General features: G+C 45.9%; 1 long non-coding RNA gene across 1 annotated transcript in view; it reads left to right on the plus strand.

Annotated features, from left to right (window-relative positions):
* Positions 1-5,397: 5,397 nt before the first annotated feature.
* The window catches only part of LOC132244002 (uncharacterized), a 33,304-nt gene continuing 21,531 nt past the window's right edge, over positions 5,398-17,170 (plus strand). The window contains exons 1-2 of the long non-coding RNA XR_009455631.1: positions 5,398-5,461; positions 11,293-11,400. This is a non-coding gene — a long non-coding RNA (uncharacterized LOC132244002). The remainder of the gene's footprint in view (positions 5,462-11,292; positions 11,401-17,170) is intronic.

The following is a 17,170-nucleotide window of genomic DNA, read 5'->3' on the forward strand; positions in this document are numbered from 1 at the left end:
ATTTAAAATCTAGAAATAGTGGCCCTAATCTGAAAACCTGCAGTACATGTTATAGTGCAGGAGCTGTGTGAAGTCATGGATAACTGCATCTACTCCCAGGAGAATAATTCGTTTGAAAAGGCATCCGGATTGCTCAGGTGAGTTATGTTAGCTGTTTCCGAGTTTTTCCCCAGTACAGAGATGGTCAGATGGGAGACCTGGAGCACTGGTTTAAACAATATTCTTTTTAATATGAAATACCCGCCCCCCCCTCCCCCTTCACAATGCTCTTTGGTTATTCTTCCGACTGTGTTAAAATGGGATGCTTATGCCAACTTTAGAACAGCGCTTCAGCGCACTGGTGGATGTTCTCTATTACACTAACCAGAGAAAGGCAGAATAGCTAACAAGGAAGAGATCCTGCAAACCAGATCACTAGTCATGATCAGCCTTATGACTTACAGTTGCTATGTAAGACTATCAGATAACCAACTATATTGTTTATTTTATTTCCAACTAATGTGTAATGGTTCCAGGAATTATTACATCTTATGAAAATCAAAGTATTTACTGCTTCATATAAACGCAAGCCACTACTTTATTTCCTTACTCTCAGATTTATGCATTTCGGGGTTTGTACCTTTTTAAAAGGTATTTTCAACAATATGTATCCAAGTGCAAAAAAGCAACTCCCACGTATTCTCTTATGTTAACTAATTTATTTATTAGATTTATAAATTACTCTTCCCAATACTAGCTTAAGTAGCTAACAACAAGAGACAAAATAATTTATAAAAGTAGGTGGAATTTTAAAAAAGATATGAAACTAAAACTCCCTAAACAGGGTCCCAGTTTAGTTTTGCTTGTTAAACATCTGCCCAAGTAGGAATATCTTATTGCACTTCACATGCTGTCTAAACTTGGCAGGCCTCAAGCGAGAGCTGAGCAGCAACTACTGAGAGTGACTCGCTACATGTCATTGCAATGACCTGCTACCAAGTGAACTTGGTGTACTGATGGTACTTGCCAAAGGTTGCTCTTGGTTGAGCTTAGGGATCATGGTAGGGCATAAAGGAGAAGGCAGTCTCTTAGATGTATGAAGCCTAGACCATTTAGGATTTTAAATAATCCAATAATAATCCCAAATTGTCCCCTATTGGGACTGCTTCCAGAATAATTTAGTATTCACTCATTGGGGATTAGGCTAGCAGAATATAGTGTCTTTAGTGCAAATTGTATCCCAAGGCAGACCTGGGTTGAAGTTTTAATGCTGTCAGAGGTGATAATCATCTGCCCTACTGGCAATCAAGCTCCGATGTCTTTTTCCCTTATAAAGGGGATCCATCATTCTTTGGGGGTCTCCATGTGGATTATTTTCTATTGCAGTCACTAACCTACAGAACCAGCACAGTCGGAAAGCTCGAATCAGTGTTTCTCAGAACAGATTTTTTGATTACTGAATTAACATTAGATGTCATGGAAAGCCAGAGACATGAACATGCAATGAGCCTCCAAACTAGTCCAAAAGTTCTATTAAATGGGACCATTTATTTTACAAAAAATGGGACTGCTACTCCATTATCCTTCTCCCAGACCTTTTAAAAAATGTAAATGTATTTTCTCTGGCAGAATCTGAGCTTTAGGCTGTAGATCAAACAGGTTCAAACATTCTTGGCAATTTATTTTGATTGATTTTTTTTATATTCCCATCAACAACTACTTGCATTATATTTCAATGTGGTCTGGCCAGGAGCCCTGACATATAGTCAAAAATCTGTAGTATTGTTTAACCAGAATAAAGAGATGTATGTTTTCATCTTGAGGCATGGGGTAGCCCTTGCAAGATGATGTAGGTGTTTCCATTTCACTCTTTTGGAAATTTCAAACACTAAGCATTTAACTGCTATTAACTCCATTGTTTTTTTCCTTATCTCTGAGTAACAGTGGGCATGTCTAGACGTTCATTAATGCACTTCAGTTACTGCACGTTTAGTTTACTACTTGCTTAATGAAGTACTAACTAAATGCACAGTAACTAGAGCTAGTGCACAGTAGCACCAGCGCATGGTTATTTTGTGACACTTACTACTCATTAGCCTAATAACACTGTGCAGTAGGCTATTATCGATTTTTAAACAACATTGCAGTGTTATTAAGCTAATGTGTAGTTAAGTGTCTGATGTAAATGCACCCACTAAGTTTGTGCCTTTCCTGCAAATAGCTATACTTTAACCATCATCCTGCTCTGTAACATGCCAGCATAAAGCAGAGAACAGGGTGAAAAATGAGGACTACATTCATTTACTTCAGCTGTTATTGGTACTTCTGACTGACTTTGTCTATGCTGAAGCTACATCCCCATTACTGTAGTCCTGGTAGAATACAGCTTGTGTGAGCCTTGGTACAGACTAGCTGCTTTGCCTTTAGTCTGTCATCTAGATCTTTTGTTTGGTCAAATTACATACAGAAACAATGCAGGTAATACTGGTGCTTTTGATACTACTAGCACTGGAAGTAGTGGTGCTTCCAGTTCTAAACTGGTTCCCAATCAGTGAAAATAGGGAATGGTTCAGTTGTCTGCACCTGTTGTTACTAGCATAGAAGTAATAGTGTAACGCTGGAACATTTCCACTAAAACCTGTGCATAGAAACTGTTACTGAGAACTTCTACTTTGCTTTACCTCCCTTACCCCTTTCCTACCCTGTTATCTGGCCTTGGAAACGAGCAGGAGGCCCATGTTCAGGCAACTCCCCAAGGCTTCTATCTTGCTGCCCACAAACTCAGCTAACATTATATTTCTTTTTTTTTTTTAAAGAGTAAGTCTTTAGCTGTTATGTTGATAAAGGAAACCTCAAAAATGTGAACTGAGCATAACCTGTGCAGAGATGAGTCTGCAGAGAGCCTGCAATAACAGCTCAAAGAGGTGCAAATTTCTCCTTCATCTCAATGAGTTGTGAATATTTATTCAGTCAGGGTGATCTAAATATCAACATGAAGCATTTCTCTCCTTGTAGCAGAAAGGAGACATAGGGTCACAAAACCACCTAGTTTTCTATGAGTGATGTCTCTTTTTGATGACACAAGTGAGTGACCCTTGAAAGCTATCTCCACCAGTCTCTCAACCTCTCTATTACGGAGTCAAGTCCATGGAGAGCTTGTGGTCATCCTCATGCCTTACAGAAGTAGAGCTAATAGCACCATCAAGTCCCCCATGCCCCAGCAATGTAATGATGGAAGGGTGAATAAACTGTGGAGCTTTTTGATCTGGAGTTAATTGCTCCCAGGCGCATGTTCAAACAGCACACCCAGGAGCAATTAACTCTGGAGCAATAAGCTCCTTTGTTTATTCAGGTGCCATAATTACATGTGTAGATGTGCCCAGTAAAAGTATTTGTAAGAGTCAAACTAGTGAAATATGAAGCCAGGTGCCCACTCCTTCCTGAAGATTTTCTGAAATAGACAACACTTTTCTAACTTAGTGCGTATGTGCCCTACTTCCAAGCTCTTCCTTTGCCATAGTCATTCTGGTGTACATCTGAGTGTAGATGTTAAGGCTTCACTCACAAAATGGAATATCCTTTTTGTTCTTCACCCCCTACTCTTTGCTATCACTCATCTTTTCTCAGGATTACTTGCTGTATCAGCAAAAAGGAGGAATTTTTTTTCATTTTGCAGAACCAAGCAGAAATTCTAATGCACTGAACATTTGCAGTCATTCACTCCCAGACAATAGCTGGATACAAACTCAACTCAACACGGAATATTAAGGACAGCGACATTACTTTGGTAAGTATACAGGCCAGGAAGCTGACTAAAGAAGCTAGCAATAGCTCTGTGGGGAGTTGGATAGGAAAAAAATAGATTTGCTGCAAATCACAGTTTTGATTGATTGATTGATGTACAATATGAATGGTGCTTGAGTTGTATATTTTGTTCCGTTGGAAAATTTTAACAATCATCTTTATTTTAGTTAAATCAACCTTAATAGCTGAGACATTCTGGGGTGGTCTGGGACTTCACTGTCTGGTTCATTTCTAGTTATACTTAACAGGCGACCAGTAAAAAAACTGTATAATAATAACTTTCCAAGAATCTCCTCTATCCTGGACACTGATTAATTGTGAGACAGAGACTTTACTGGGTCTTCTTTCAAGAACATTTTCATGCTCATGCTAAGAAGCACTGCACTGGAGATTAGTTTTTAGCTAGGGACAGATTTTGGATTTTGATTGACTATAAGCCACTGGAAATTATGTGGGGATTGTAAAGGTGGGAACAACATTGCCACCACCAATAATACCCAAGTCTTGTGTAACACCTTTTGTCATTAGTTCTCACAGCACTTCTAAAAGGAGGTCTGTGTCATTTTCCCTATCTTACAGATGGGGAAACAAAGGCATGGAGCATTTAATTTACTTTCCTGTGGTCACCCAGAAGGCCAGTTACTAAACCAGGAATAAAACTCAGTCTTAGTGCTGATCCACTAGGTCTCATTGCCATTTCAGTCAGGGATGGGTAGCAGTGTTTAGTGGAGAGAGGTCTAGTGAGCGGCCCTGTCGCTTGGTTACCTAGAGTCAAAAGTCAAAAGAGGGAAGGAGGTTAGGGAAGGGGATAAACAGCAGGATGATGGACTGAGAGAAAAATTAAACCACCAAAATTGGAGGAAGAGCCTAGAGAGGGAACCCCAGCCTCTCCCAATGGCCAGCTGTATGAAGAAACAAAAGAGAGATTGGCTCCAAGAGATGAGAGTTGGGAAAAGTATGTGAGGGGATTATACACAATTGTTAATAGCAGAACGAACTACAAGCTTCTGGAGCAACACCCCCTCCCTCCCGCTGCTATGCAGTAATGATTCTCAGTTTTATGTATCTTGCTCATTTTAGTCCCTATTCTCTGGTTACCTGTGACAGTATGTTCCTCACACACCTGTAAGTGCTTAACATTTCAGCAAGATTTACAAAAGGAAGCTTTTCCCTTCTTTGTTTGATCAAATATTAATATATACAGCTTAATTGCAAAGGTTAGGATCCTGCTTTGAGGCAGGAGTATGTGTTTGTCTAACCTGTTCTTTAAAACCTCCAATGATGGATATTTTGTCAACTCCCTATCTGGCTAGTTCCACTGCTTAACTATCCTTATTTAGGAAAGGTTTTTCCTAATGTTTAGCCTAAATCCCTTTTGTTGCAAAGTAAGCATGTTCTTCTTTTCCCACTGTCGCAGAGCACTGAGGTGCCCTGCTCCTAGAGAGGGGAAACTGCCGGGGAAAGAGTCCTGGCAGGGAATAAGGAGCACAGCTGTGGGTTGCCCGGGGCAACCAGGAGGTCAGCTGACCAGAAGGGGCAGGGCCTGGCCCTCATAAAGCCCAGGGGGTGAGGCCAGGCTAGCAGTTCTCTGCCAGCAGCTGGACAGAGAGGAGCTTCTGGAGTTAAGATGTGAGAACCGCAGGTACTCAAGCAGAGTAAAGGATGGCAGCTCTAAAAGGTCTGAGCAACGTTGTTATAGCCAGGTGGCTTATGGTTAAGTTGTAGCCAAGAGGCTTGAGTTTGTGTTTTGCTTTGTTGTTACACCGGTGGTTTGGGTGAGGATATTAGGGGTTGGAGGAGGCCTCATAGGGACCCACAGTGGTGTGGGGGCCCCAGTGTCAGTAAGGGCACGGTGTACGGGGTGCATAGACCCCAGCCCCAGAGAGGGGGCACTACTGAGAAGCCCCCGTGCAGGCGTGGTGAGCCCCAGAGAGGGGGCACTACTGAGAAGCCCCAGTGCGGGCATGGTGAGCCCCTGAGGAAGGGCATAGCACTGCGGTAAACCTCGGAGACGGGCATAGCATTGCAGTAAACCCCAGAGAGAGGGGGTAGTAGTGCGGTGAGCCCCGGAGAAAGGGGGTAGCAGTGCGGTGGGCCTGAGAGACAGGCAGCTTGAACGAGAAGTCCCAGAGTGGGCACAGAAGGCCCCAGGAGAGGGGCGGCTTTACAGAGAAGGCCCAGAGTGGGCATGGAGAGCCCCAGGAGGGGGTGGCAGTACTTAAGAAGGCCCCGGAGAGAGGGCAGCAGTACAGAGAAGGCCTGGAGAGAGGGGCATGAGAGTAGACCGAGAGACCGAACAGCGTCTAATCCAACTGCGAGGCTTGGGGTGTGGTGTAAGGGGTGGTTGGAGCCACGCATAGCCCATAAGGCTAGGGTGCCCGGGAAGCACCCATCATACAGTGAGACCCACGGAGAGTCTGGGAAACCACGGGGATGGAGGTCCCAACAAACCATGTCCAAGAGGATGTAAGGCAGCCTCCCAAACTTATGTAAACATCAAAGACGTGGCGGGTGAGAATCGGAGGGTGCCCTTGGACTGGCTTGGCATGGGGGAAGGGGCCTTAAGGAGATCACGGTCCTCCTGGAGGACCCCCGCCCATGACACCCACTTTCAGTGGACAGGAGAACAACTGATCACTGTCTTCTTTATAATAATATTTAACAGAGATGAAGAGTTATCTGCCGTCTCTTTGTTAAATTAAACAAAATAATTTCCTTCAACCTTTACACATATCTCAAAGTGTGATGTCCCAAATTCAACAGATGTCAAAAGGGCTGTGTAGAGTAGTATAAGTATGTGTCATCTTCCATACAACATTACTGTGAATAACTCCTGAAATAATCTTCACCTTTTTCATGACAGCATTACATGAGTCAACAGATTGTGCTTGGTTTTATGGCCCTGTAAAGTCCTGGATCTTTTTGTGCAGTGCTTCTGCCTAGCCAGTCATTCCCTATTTTATATTTGTGCATTCGATTTTTTTTCCTTCCTAGGCACAGAAATATGCACTTGTTTTTAGAATACAATCTTGTTGATTTTTCTATAATTTCTCAAATCTACTGAAATTGTAAGAAAATTCATTCAGCTTGTGTCATCTTCAAATTGTATAATGATACTTGGTATTCCATCATTCAAGTTGCTGACAAAAATATTGAATATTTTTTTAAAATATTGAGAATTGGACCCAGAACGGACCCCCTGTAGGGGATCAAGACTCCACTTGATATTTCCTGCCAGGATGAGAACTGTTGAAAACTCCTCTTCGAGTATGGCTCTTCAACTGCCTGTGCACTCAGCATATATTAACTTATCCCATTGCATATTTCTTCAGTTCACTTTTAAGAATGTCATGTGGGACTGTCAACTTATGGAAGTCAAGCTACAATGTACATATTGTTTCCTCCCTCAACTAGGTTAGTTACCTTGTCTAAGACAAAAATTGGACTGACTTCACATGATTGGTGGCTGGTTTTTATCACTTTATTATCTTCCAACCCGTTAAAAATGGATAGTTTCATAACATATTGAAATACCTTTCCAAGTATAGAAGTAGGACTGTTTGGTCCATAATTCCTCAGGTCCTCCTTTCCTTTCTTTTTAAGGATAATATGCTACTATGTTTGCCCTTCTCCAGTCCATGAAAATTAATGGATTGAATCCCAGTTTATACTAGCCAAGAATCTGTCCTATAATCTTTCTTAATGACAACAAGTTGCCCTTAAGCCTAAAGGCATGATTCTGATTACCTCTCCGCTTATTTTTAAGCTAATGTAAATCTGTTCATGTCATTGTTACCTGCATGGAAAGGATACCTAGGTGCAGATTTGGGGTTTCAAAGGCTTTGTAAACTGCAGAACAGATGTGAGCCAAATAGGTCTGCATTTCCTTTCTTCCTGTTCTTTTCCCAGCATAACTCAGGATAATTTATAGTGGCCCAGAAGTTTTAAACATAATTGTGGCCAGTCAGCTATTCAAAATCTGTCAATGTAATACTAAGGATGAATAATTAGACATAAAAAAAAGCCAGGAAGCACAGAAGCTCAGCACTTTAGAAAAGTAGTGACTTTAACTCAGGTACATTAGACACCTTCTATTTCTCTAAGTTACATATTATGACATGAACCACATAGCATGCCTTGAACCAGAAAAATCAGAATAGAAAAGCATGCTATTGCTGAGCTAAAACTGCTTAATTTGGGTATTTTTTGACTTTGTGTGGGTTTTAATTATGTGACCTTTCTTATACATTTAGGGTGAGATCCTATTTAGTTTACATGCCTAAATAGTGGGAGAGATCCAGTGACATCCCCTGCTTCCCAGCATAGTGACCCTTAAATCTCTTTCCCTTGGCAGCTGAAAGAGAGAGCAATGTGGGGCCAGGAGGAAGAGAGCAAATCAGAGGGTATATAGGTAAGCAAGTTGCCTGCTGCTATTGATAGGAGGGACTCTTGGGTCAGGGTTGCCAACTGTCAGTAAATTTACTGTCAGTAAAAAATCATGCTAAAATTGGCTGTCAATAAAGACTATAAAAAAATTTAGCTGCCATAAAAACACTAAGCAGCCAGAGCCTGATTGGAGGTCTGACAGAGCAAAGAAGCATGACCAGGTGTCCAAGCAAGAATACAGCACCTTGCAGGGAGTGTTTTCTCTGTAATGTGCTGTTGCAACTAAGATGCCCACCCAAGCCTACCTTTCTTTCTACTGCACCACCACAGTAGATGCTGGTGTCTGGGTGCGCACATGTCCACTCCCAGGGGAAATGGAAAGAACTGGTGTATGAGGTGCAAGGCGAGTTGTGTTCCTCAACTGAGAGAACGTTTTCCATGTGAAACAAGAGGCATTGAGGGTCCTATCTGTAGAGACCCACTTAAATTGTGATTTTTGCAGTTTTCATGGAAACCATGAAAAATGGTGATTTCTGCAAATACCACAAAAATGGTGGTTTCTACAATTTTGCACAGAATCACTGGGGGAAAAAAACCCTTACTAAAAATAAAATGCTGGTTCCCCAGTGGGAACCAACATCTGCTGTAGCCCAGCCTTTCAGTCCACCCAGCAGGGGGAAACAGCCAGCATGAAGGGAAACAGCCAATATAGCAGCTACCTCCTCCTCCCTCCACCACTGATTGGTCAAGAGGGTTGCCTTTTGTGCAGCCCTACCCCTCTCCACCAGTGAACGGTGGGGCCACATGAAGGGCAGTGATTTCAGCCAATCAGTGGCAAGTGAGGCTGCTAGAGTCCCTTGGCCAATCAGCAGTGGGGGGGGGAGAAGGGGCTCACCATGAAACGATCACAAAAATGGTGGCCTGCACCATGGTCAGTCCACAAAATCACTCATCTGCCACCTCGATTTGGGTAGGTCCCTACCTATCTGTACCTGAAGATCACCTTCAGGCAGTTCTAGCCCCAGAATTGGCCTTCCTTCAATCTACACCCTAGCTTGAGGCCCACAGCAAACCATCTCATTGTTCAGGATCTTTCTGTGCAGGTGGGTTCTCCCTCCTTCTGGGCATGGTTTTAGTCACAGGCACTAGAGACAGGAATTGGTGTGCAGAAGGGCTAGAAGTCAGGAACAGGGGCTTGTGAGAGAGGTGCTGGAGGGCTTTCTGGGCATCAGGTTTGGGGTGCTCAGGTGGGTTCTAGCACAAAGCTGGAAGGAACAAGCAATTGGAAGAGGGATTTGGCTTCGGATCTGAGAGTCCAGGAGAGCTCTTAGAATATAACCGGGATCCTCATCACACTGAGACTGTTTACAGACATTTAAAAAATCCCACACACTTTACCAGAACAAGCCGTGAATTGGTTGGACCTGGCTCCACAGCATCTGTATAGATCAGGTGCTTCAGCGGGGCTTTTTGGTGCCTTTATCTAATAGCTGATTCAGTCAATTCTGATTGAATCGAATTTGATCTACTTCAATCAGCTATTAGATAAAAGAGTCAAAGAGCCCCAATAAAGCACCCAATCAATACAGACTATGGGCAAACGGGGTCCAATTAACGTGATGACTCTTTGCTGGGCTCAGCATGGGAGTGCACCAAGTTTATATTAAAGAGCCATTGTGTTGGGTTTTTTTAAATATCTGTAAGCAGCCTGAATGTCATTAAAAGTGGTCCTACCCAGCAGTTTAGACAGAGCCACAGTTAATTCCACTCTTGCCCTGAGGTAAAGTAGAAGTAACTTGTCTGAAGCAGAAGTGACTTGTCTGATGGGATCTGATTAGAGGAGAATCAGTCAGACCCCACATGGTTTTTATTCTCAAAGAACTTGAAAGTTGTCCTCTTGGTTTTTCTTACTCTTTGTTCTCCTTTTTCACAACCCAGAATCTCCCTGTCAGACTCTGACATGGATTGGCTAGACCACCTGCAGAGACTTTATATATCCCAAGTCCAGGGAACTTACAAAACTGCTTTACTTGTTTGGGTTTTTCAGTCATTTTCAGCCAGTAGGGAGACAAAAATGGCCCCAAGTTTAAAACCACAACTTCTGCATTCGCTTCTCTGGGAGATGGAAGCGGGCCCCCCCCACTAAAGGGGCTGGGGGGGGCAGGGCAGGAGCTGGGGCTGGGCCAGGAGAGCCACACAGCTCATGGGGGAGGCCAGGGGAGAGGGGCAGACTGGGGGGCACCAAGCCAGGCTGAGAGAGCTGTGCCCCACCTGGCAGGTAGGGGCAGTCAGAGCTAGGCTGGGCCAGGAGTGCCACCTAACAATGCACCTTTGTGGGTGGAAGCACTGGGAGGGCCTTGGGGGCTATAGCTCCCCAAAATTCATCTTAGCCCCACTGCAGCCACACCCCCCCAACCCCATGCTGCCACCTACCTGCAGAGACTTGGTGCAGGGCTCGTGGCCTGGCTCAGCCTGACCTGGCCCACTGCATCTGTGTGGCCATACGGGACAGCCAGGCAGCAGCTCCCTGCAGGTAAGTGTAACAGGGGCCAGACTGAGCAACAGACAGCTCGCAGCAGGGACATGGAGGAGGACTGCCTCCATGTGATCGAGAGTGGGGAAGCAGGGAGGTCTGTCTGTCTGTCTGTGTGTGTCTGTGCGTGCTTGTGTGTGTCTGTTCATGGCAGGGAGAGCATGTTTGTGTCTGTTTCCATGTGCAGAGAGTGAGAGTAGAGTGTGTGCCTGTGTCTGTGCATGTCTCTGTGTGTGCATATGTGTGCATGTGTTCGGCCGTAGCAGGGATGGGGAGCAGGGAGAAGAGGTGGGCATGTGCCCCCTCCAGCCCGGCAGGGTCCACCTAGCCTCCCATGCTAGCAATAAAAGGGCCCCTTGCCCTGCCTTGCAGCTCAGCTTCCAGAGGGGGAAGGGGTCTCCAATGTTGTGTTTGCCAGTACACCTTAATCCGTCTCTGTATCCTGCAGGCAATTCTTGATATTCCAAGACCTGGAGGGATTACCACACTTGAGTACTTAATTTTAGGATGCTTTGAGAATGCTTCTCTTGAATTCTACTGATTTTAGGTAGGATCTTGCATAATCATTTGGTTTATTTTTTTTAAAATAGTTGATGATGAAGCCTCTCTACCAAAGTGACTCCTGTTCTTCACGGAACACACTCTGTGGCATGTTGTTTCCACTCAAAGATGCAGTAGTCTCATCCTAGTATTTATTGGTAAGTTCCATCTTTCTTAACATTTTATCTTTTTGAGAACATAGTATGCTAAACTGGATCAACCAATTTCTCTGAATCTAATTCTCTGTTTTATTGTTTCATTTTGAACAAAGAAAATGTTTCTTTCTTCTCCCCCACCTTTCTTTACTCTGTAACATTTATCAGAAATCCAACAAGTTAAAAAATGTGAAAGAAATATTTACCTCTTGCTTCCCATGCTACAGCTGCTGCCTCAAGCAGAACATACATTTCCCCTGATACCTGATCCAGAGCCCATTGAAATCAGTGTAGAAACTTCTGTTGACTCCAGTAGGTTTGGGATCAAGCCCATTATCCCTATGTTCAACATTTCTTTTGAATAACATTACATTCTCTGTATGGAAAACAAAACGATCCATATATATATGTGTGTGTGTGTGTGTAACAGACTGCCAATGTGGGCTCACCAGATTGGCTTGAGATACTTGCCCTGGGCTAGAACCAGTGCTGGTGAACTCTGATTGACCCCAAGGGTGTAGCAGGGGAGCCCTGCCCTGTGGTAAAGGAGAAGGCACTCGAAAGAAGGGGTTTTCAATCCCCTCATTCGCAGGGAAGGGGGGCCTCATTCACTTGGCCAGATTTGGGGGCCAGCCACCCTGAGCCCTGGTTGGCCAGTTTGCAAGCCAGGGAGGGACTGCTGGAGGGGATAAAAGCAGCAGCTTACCTGGAATGTGGGGGCTGCTGACAGTGACTCTGGGGAATGATGCAGGAGGCCTAAGAAGAGCTGAGGTGAGCTGACCCACGAGAGGGAGCAGAGAGACCCCCCTGAAGAGCCTCGAAGGCCCTGGGAGAAGAAGGCAGCGGCAGTCAGCCGTGCCTCCAGCCCTGCAGCAGAGAGGGAGCTGCGGCCAGGGCTTAGGGCAGAGAGCTGGTGCCCCAAGGCCCCATCGCAGTGTGCTGGACGTGCCGGGCATCCCGGAGGCTAGGGGTGGCAGTCAGCCCCCCCACTCCACTGCGGAGAAGAAGCAGTGGACAGGAGCGCAGGCAGCATCCTTATCTGGAGCAGGGAGCTGGGTCAGTGAGTTGAGGAAACCCCTTACTTCCCCTGGGGAAGCAGGACAGCAGCAGGCAAGGCATTGGGATCCTGAGGAGCAGCAGAGTGCCAGGACAAGGGTCCCTGGGAGCTCGGGGCACAGGCCGGCACTCAGAGGGAGCCGCAAGGCTCCAGTCATCTGGAGCAGGGGTTTAGAGTAACGACTCCTAGGAGCTGCCTGTGCTGCTGACCCTCTGCCACTGACTGCCCCCGAGGGGGACTCAGTCCTGTCCCTTATTCTGCAGCTGATTGTCATCAGATGGAGTCCCTGAGCTTTGTGCTTGGGTCATGCTGATTGCTGCAGGAATCTACTCTGTTGCTTGTTGCTCACCTTTTTGGTTGCCACAGAGGGTCACCCTTCAGCCTCTTTGTGGGGTTGGGGTTTGATACAATTTGGATTGTTGCAGACCAGAAGAGCTTACACTGTTGCAGTCTGTCACTTACTGGGAAGCCTGTTGGAGCTGCTGGGAGTGACCAACTTGCTTCCTTGTGGCAGCATCTCAGCAGTGGCTGAAAGTTGCCAGTTACCCTGCCTGTGGTTCTTGAGTCAAGGGTTGACTAATGCATTCTGGTTTGTTTTGTGATTCTGGTTATGCCATTTAAGTTCATTTGTAAGTAACCTTTCCTATTATTCTTGTTTTGTAAATAAAGTGTAAATAGTTAAATCAGTTAAGTGTTAGATCTTCTTGGGACCACAGGCTGCTCTATGGGGAGCAGGGGCCGGCCGGAAAGTAAAGTGGTGCTGGCCAGAAGCCCTGCCCCACTCTCACCACACCATCCCTGATATTAGGCAGGGGTGAAAACTATTGGGCTGCCACCCAGGTTACATAAGGTTTAAAGGCGAGATCATGTTTTTAAATAATAGACAAGGAGATATTTGTGCAAAGTGTATGCAGTTTTCATTTTGTTTGCATACCTCAGACTCTACCTTAAAGAAATTTTTAAGCTATAAAGGTTTGGCATAAACCCAGAATTTTATAAGGTGACAGACAGCCCATCCTTAAGTACGTACTGTCAAGCTTGGTTTGTGTGGGTGAAGGTAATAGAAATGCAGATGGGTTGTGTGTGTGTGTGTGTGTGTGCGTGCACATGCTCTCGTATTTCATGTATGTCAAAGAATTTTACTAAGCAATTATTAACAAATGAAGATATGCTTTTTTTATTGCCAGTGGTATTCATCCTACAGTGATGGGATCTGTCATACAGGGAAGTTTTTTTTGAATAGTGTTATGGGATTTTTGACCTCCTCCCTCCCCCCAAGCATCATAGTCAGTAAAAAGCAGAAGGAACCTTTATTTAACGTGTCTTTCATATTATGACATCGCTAGCCTATTATTGGGTACAAGTCCAACTGCTGGTTTGGCACTTGAATTGATGATTCTGGCATGACAGCAAAATGTTACAGATTGAACCAATCTGCCATTATACACAGATCTACTACAAACATAGCTGAATCTGTTTTTCCAGGGACATTAGGGAGCATTATGCACTTGACTGCATAATTAGCATGAGTTTTGGGTTTTTTTCCATTGACTACTCGTCAGTTATGAACTACTGTCTTTTTCACTGTTTCATCTAAAGTGAATGACTATATTAGAAATCCAACCCATATACACAGTTTCTATTGTATTTTAACCTCTGTAACACGAGCTGCCTATAAAAGTGTTTTTTCATTTGGTAAAAACAAATTGTCCTGAGACATTATATGGCAAGTTTCAGGCTGGAGAGAACCTTCATGGGAATTCTGGAGCCTGTGTACAAGGCTTATTGGTTTGTTACCTAAACTGCTCTTAACACTATTGCCATAAATTTTTCCTTAATACCTTGCAAATGTCATGATATTTAAATATTTTCTATACTTCTAAATGGATTGTCAGTGGTGTTTTGGATGCATTACCAGTGCCTGCTGACATTTCCACAGCTTCAAGGTTACTGGCTACAGGGCCTTGTTTTTCGCTCAGGGTCAAACTGATTGCAAAATTTCAGGTCAGGAAGTATTTTTTTTTTCCTTGTGGAGATTGCCACAAACAATGTGGAGGAGGGAAGGTTGCCTTCATTTGTAGTGTGGGACTTGGCCCTTTTCTTTGGATTTTTTGATCATATATTAACCAACTGCTTCCCTTGTCATGTCAGTGGCAGGACACTGACATCATCCTTGTCTCCCTGTGGCATGCTATAGGACAAGGATGGGCAATTATTTCAGGCAGAGGGCTGCTTACCCAGTTTTGGCAGGCTTTTGAGGGCCACATGGATAGCCCCACCCCTTGACAGGTGCCCCACCCCCTGGTCACCATCTTGGGACCAATGTCCCAATGTCTTTGGTCCCAAGACATTGGGACATTGGTCCCATGTCCCAGGGTCAGGACCGGTGGGGCCCAAAGTGGGGCAGAGGCTGGCAGGGGTCAGTGGAGCCGGGCTGGGCTGCACCAGCAGGGAGAGGGGGGAGCTGGCTCAGGTCTATAGAGCCCCTATCAGCTGGGACCCTGTGCTCCTGCCATCCTGCTCTGGGCCCCACCGGCACTGGCCCTGGGACACCAGTGTGGGCCCTGTGCTCCTGCTGGCTCCCTGCCCACTCACTCCCAGTGCCCCCAGCCCGTGGTACAGGTGAGGGGCAGCACACAGCCCTGACCTGCTCTCCAGCAGGAAAGAAGCTGGTGCTGAGTGTAGGGAAAAGCAGCCCCTCGCCCACCCTGTGGCTGGTGCTCCCTGCTGCAGCTTCTCGCAGCCCACACAGGGCTGTCCTGAGCAGGCACAGGCAGCCCCACACAGGCTGCAAGCAGCTGCAGCATGGGGCCCCAGTCACGGGGTGAGTGAGGGGCCACTTTTCCCTGCACTCAGCACTAGCTTGTAACCCAGTTCTGCTGCCAGCTTGGGCTCTGTGCCAGCTCCGGGCTCGCCCATTGGGGCTGTGTGTGGGGGACCCCCACGTGCTGCGCCAGGCAGTATTGGCTGCTGCCGCCCACCTGGAGCTCGCATGCTGAGCAGCACAGAGGTGGTGGTGGCAAACACTGCCTGGTGTGGCAAGCAGGGGGCCACAGCTGCTGTCGCCAGGTGCAGCCCCGATGGGCAAGCCCGGAGCTGCGTGGGGCCCAGGCTGGTAGTGGGGCTGGGTTACAAGGTGGTGGTGAGCTTTGGGCGGGGGAAGTGGCCCCTCACCCACCCTGTGCCCAGTGCCCTGTGCTGCAGCCACTTGCAGCCTGCCTGGGACTACCTGTGCCTGCTCCAGACAGCCCCATGCGGGCTGCAAGTGGCTACAGCAAGGAGTGCCGGCCATGGGGTGGGGAAGGGCCTCTTTCATCCATGGTGGGAAGGAGCAGGGAAGGAGCCCAGGGAAAAGCAGCTTCTCTCCTGCCCCATGGCCGGTGCTCCCTGCTGCAGTCACTCGTAGCCCACGTGGAGCTGTCCAGAGCAGGCACTGGCAGCCCCAGGTGGGCTGCAAGCGGCTGCAGCATGGGGCACTGGGTATGGGGCAGAGGGAGGGCCACTTCCCACCTCCCTGTGCTCGACTTTTCCCTGGGCTCCTTCCCTGCACCTCCCCCCCCCCCTTCCCCCTTACCTGAGGTTCCGGCATGGAGCAGCTGCATGGTCCCAGGGCAGAAGCCCCCGCTGGGACTTTAGCTGGAGGGGCAGGTCTGGGGGGACCCTGCTGTTGTGGGAGCCCACTGGGGCTTTGCCTGGGTCCTACTGCCCTCGGTTCCTGTCATTTCTGACAGGAACCAAGGGCAGAGAAATATTAATTTTATAAAATTTTTAGCGGCCCCAAGGGCCAGATAGAATGGCCTTGTGGGCCGGATCCAGCCCGTGGGACGTATTTTGCCCACCCCGTTATAGGATGTTATTGGTGTTTTGGGCATTGTTCCTCATAGTGGGAAGAGGATTTGAAGTGGGGATTATGAGGATTCTTTGGGTTGGCAACAATCTGAGAATACAAGAGAGTAGACTTATCAGCCACCCAACCCAAGGGGTCCAGAGACAGGATCCATAATGGTCATTGAAAGGCAAACTACAAATTCTATTATTTTATATTAATGTTTCAGTGCAGAAGGTATAGCTGTGTCATGTTCTTTTATCACACGTCTCTCTTCTGTCCTTTTCACTCTATGGCAGTTGTTTTCAGCCTATGGCTTAGACCTCTGGGGTCCACAGACTATATCTACGGAGTCCATGAAAAATTACTATGATCAACCAAAAGCATGTGAATACTTGCGTGTACAATTCAAAGATGTCCGTATCTCCATTTGAAATTTCCAAAAGGGTCCACACCTCCATTCAAGATTTTTTAGGGGCCCAAATGAAAAAAAAGTTGAAAACCGCACTCTGTGATGTCCCATATCATTCAGCAAATGAAACAAAGGTGGGTGGGGGGTGGGAGGGGGTTCGGAGGGGAAAGATGCTGTTCTTGGTGCTGTGAACACCTTGGGTCACTTAATTATGAAAATTAAAGAGAACATTTTTTTTTTTTTTTTGTCTGTAAAACTTTCTTTATACTATGAAATAATCTCAGTGTGTAAATGCAAACCATTATGCTAGATTTATTCTTAAACTCTTCTGAAATCACTTTGCAATATATTTTTTCTATCTTTGTTGCTTTATTGGACAAATACACATCTGTTTTTACACAATCACACACAGCACAATCACATCCTTTTTATCTACTGATTTTAAGTTAAATTCTTGGGACTACTCTTGTATACAGGA

The sequence above is a fragment of the Alligator mississippiensis genome, chromosome 11 (assembly GCF_030867095.1).
Source record: "Alligator mississippiensis isolate rAllMis1 chromosome 11, rAllMis1, whole genome shotgun sequence".
Classification (NCBI taxonomy): domain Eukaryota; kingdom Metazoa; phylum Chordata; order Crocodylia; family Alligatoridae; genus Alligator; species Alligator mississippiensis.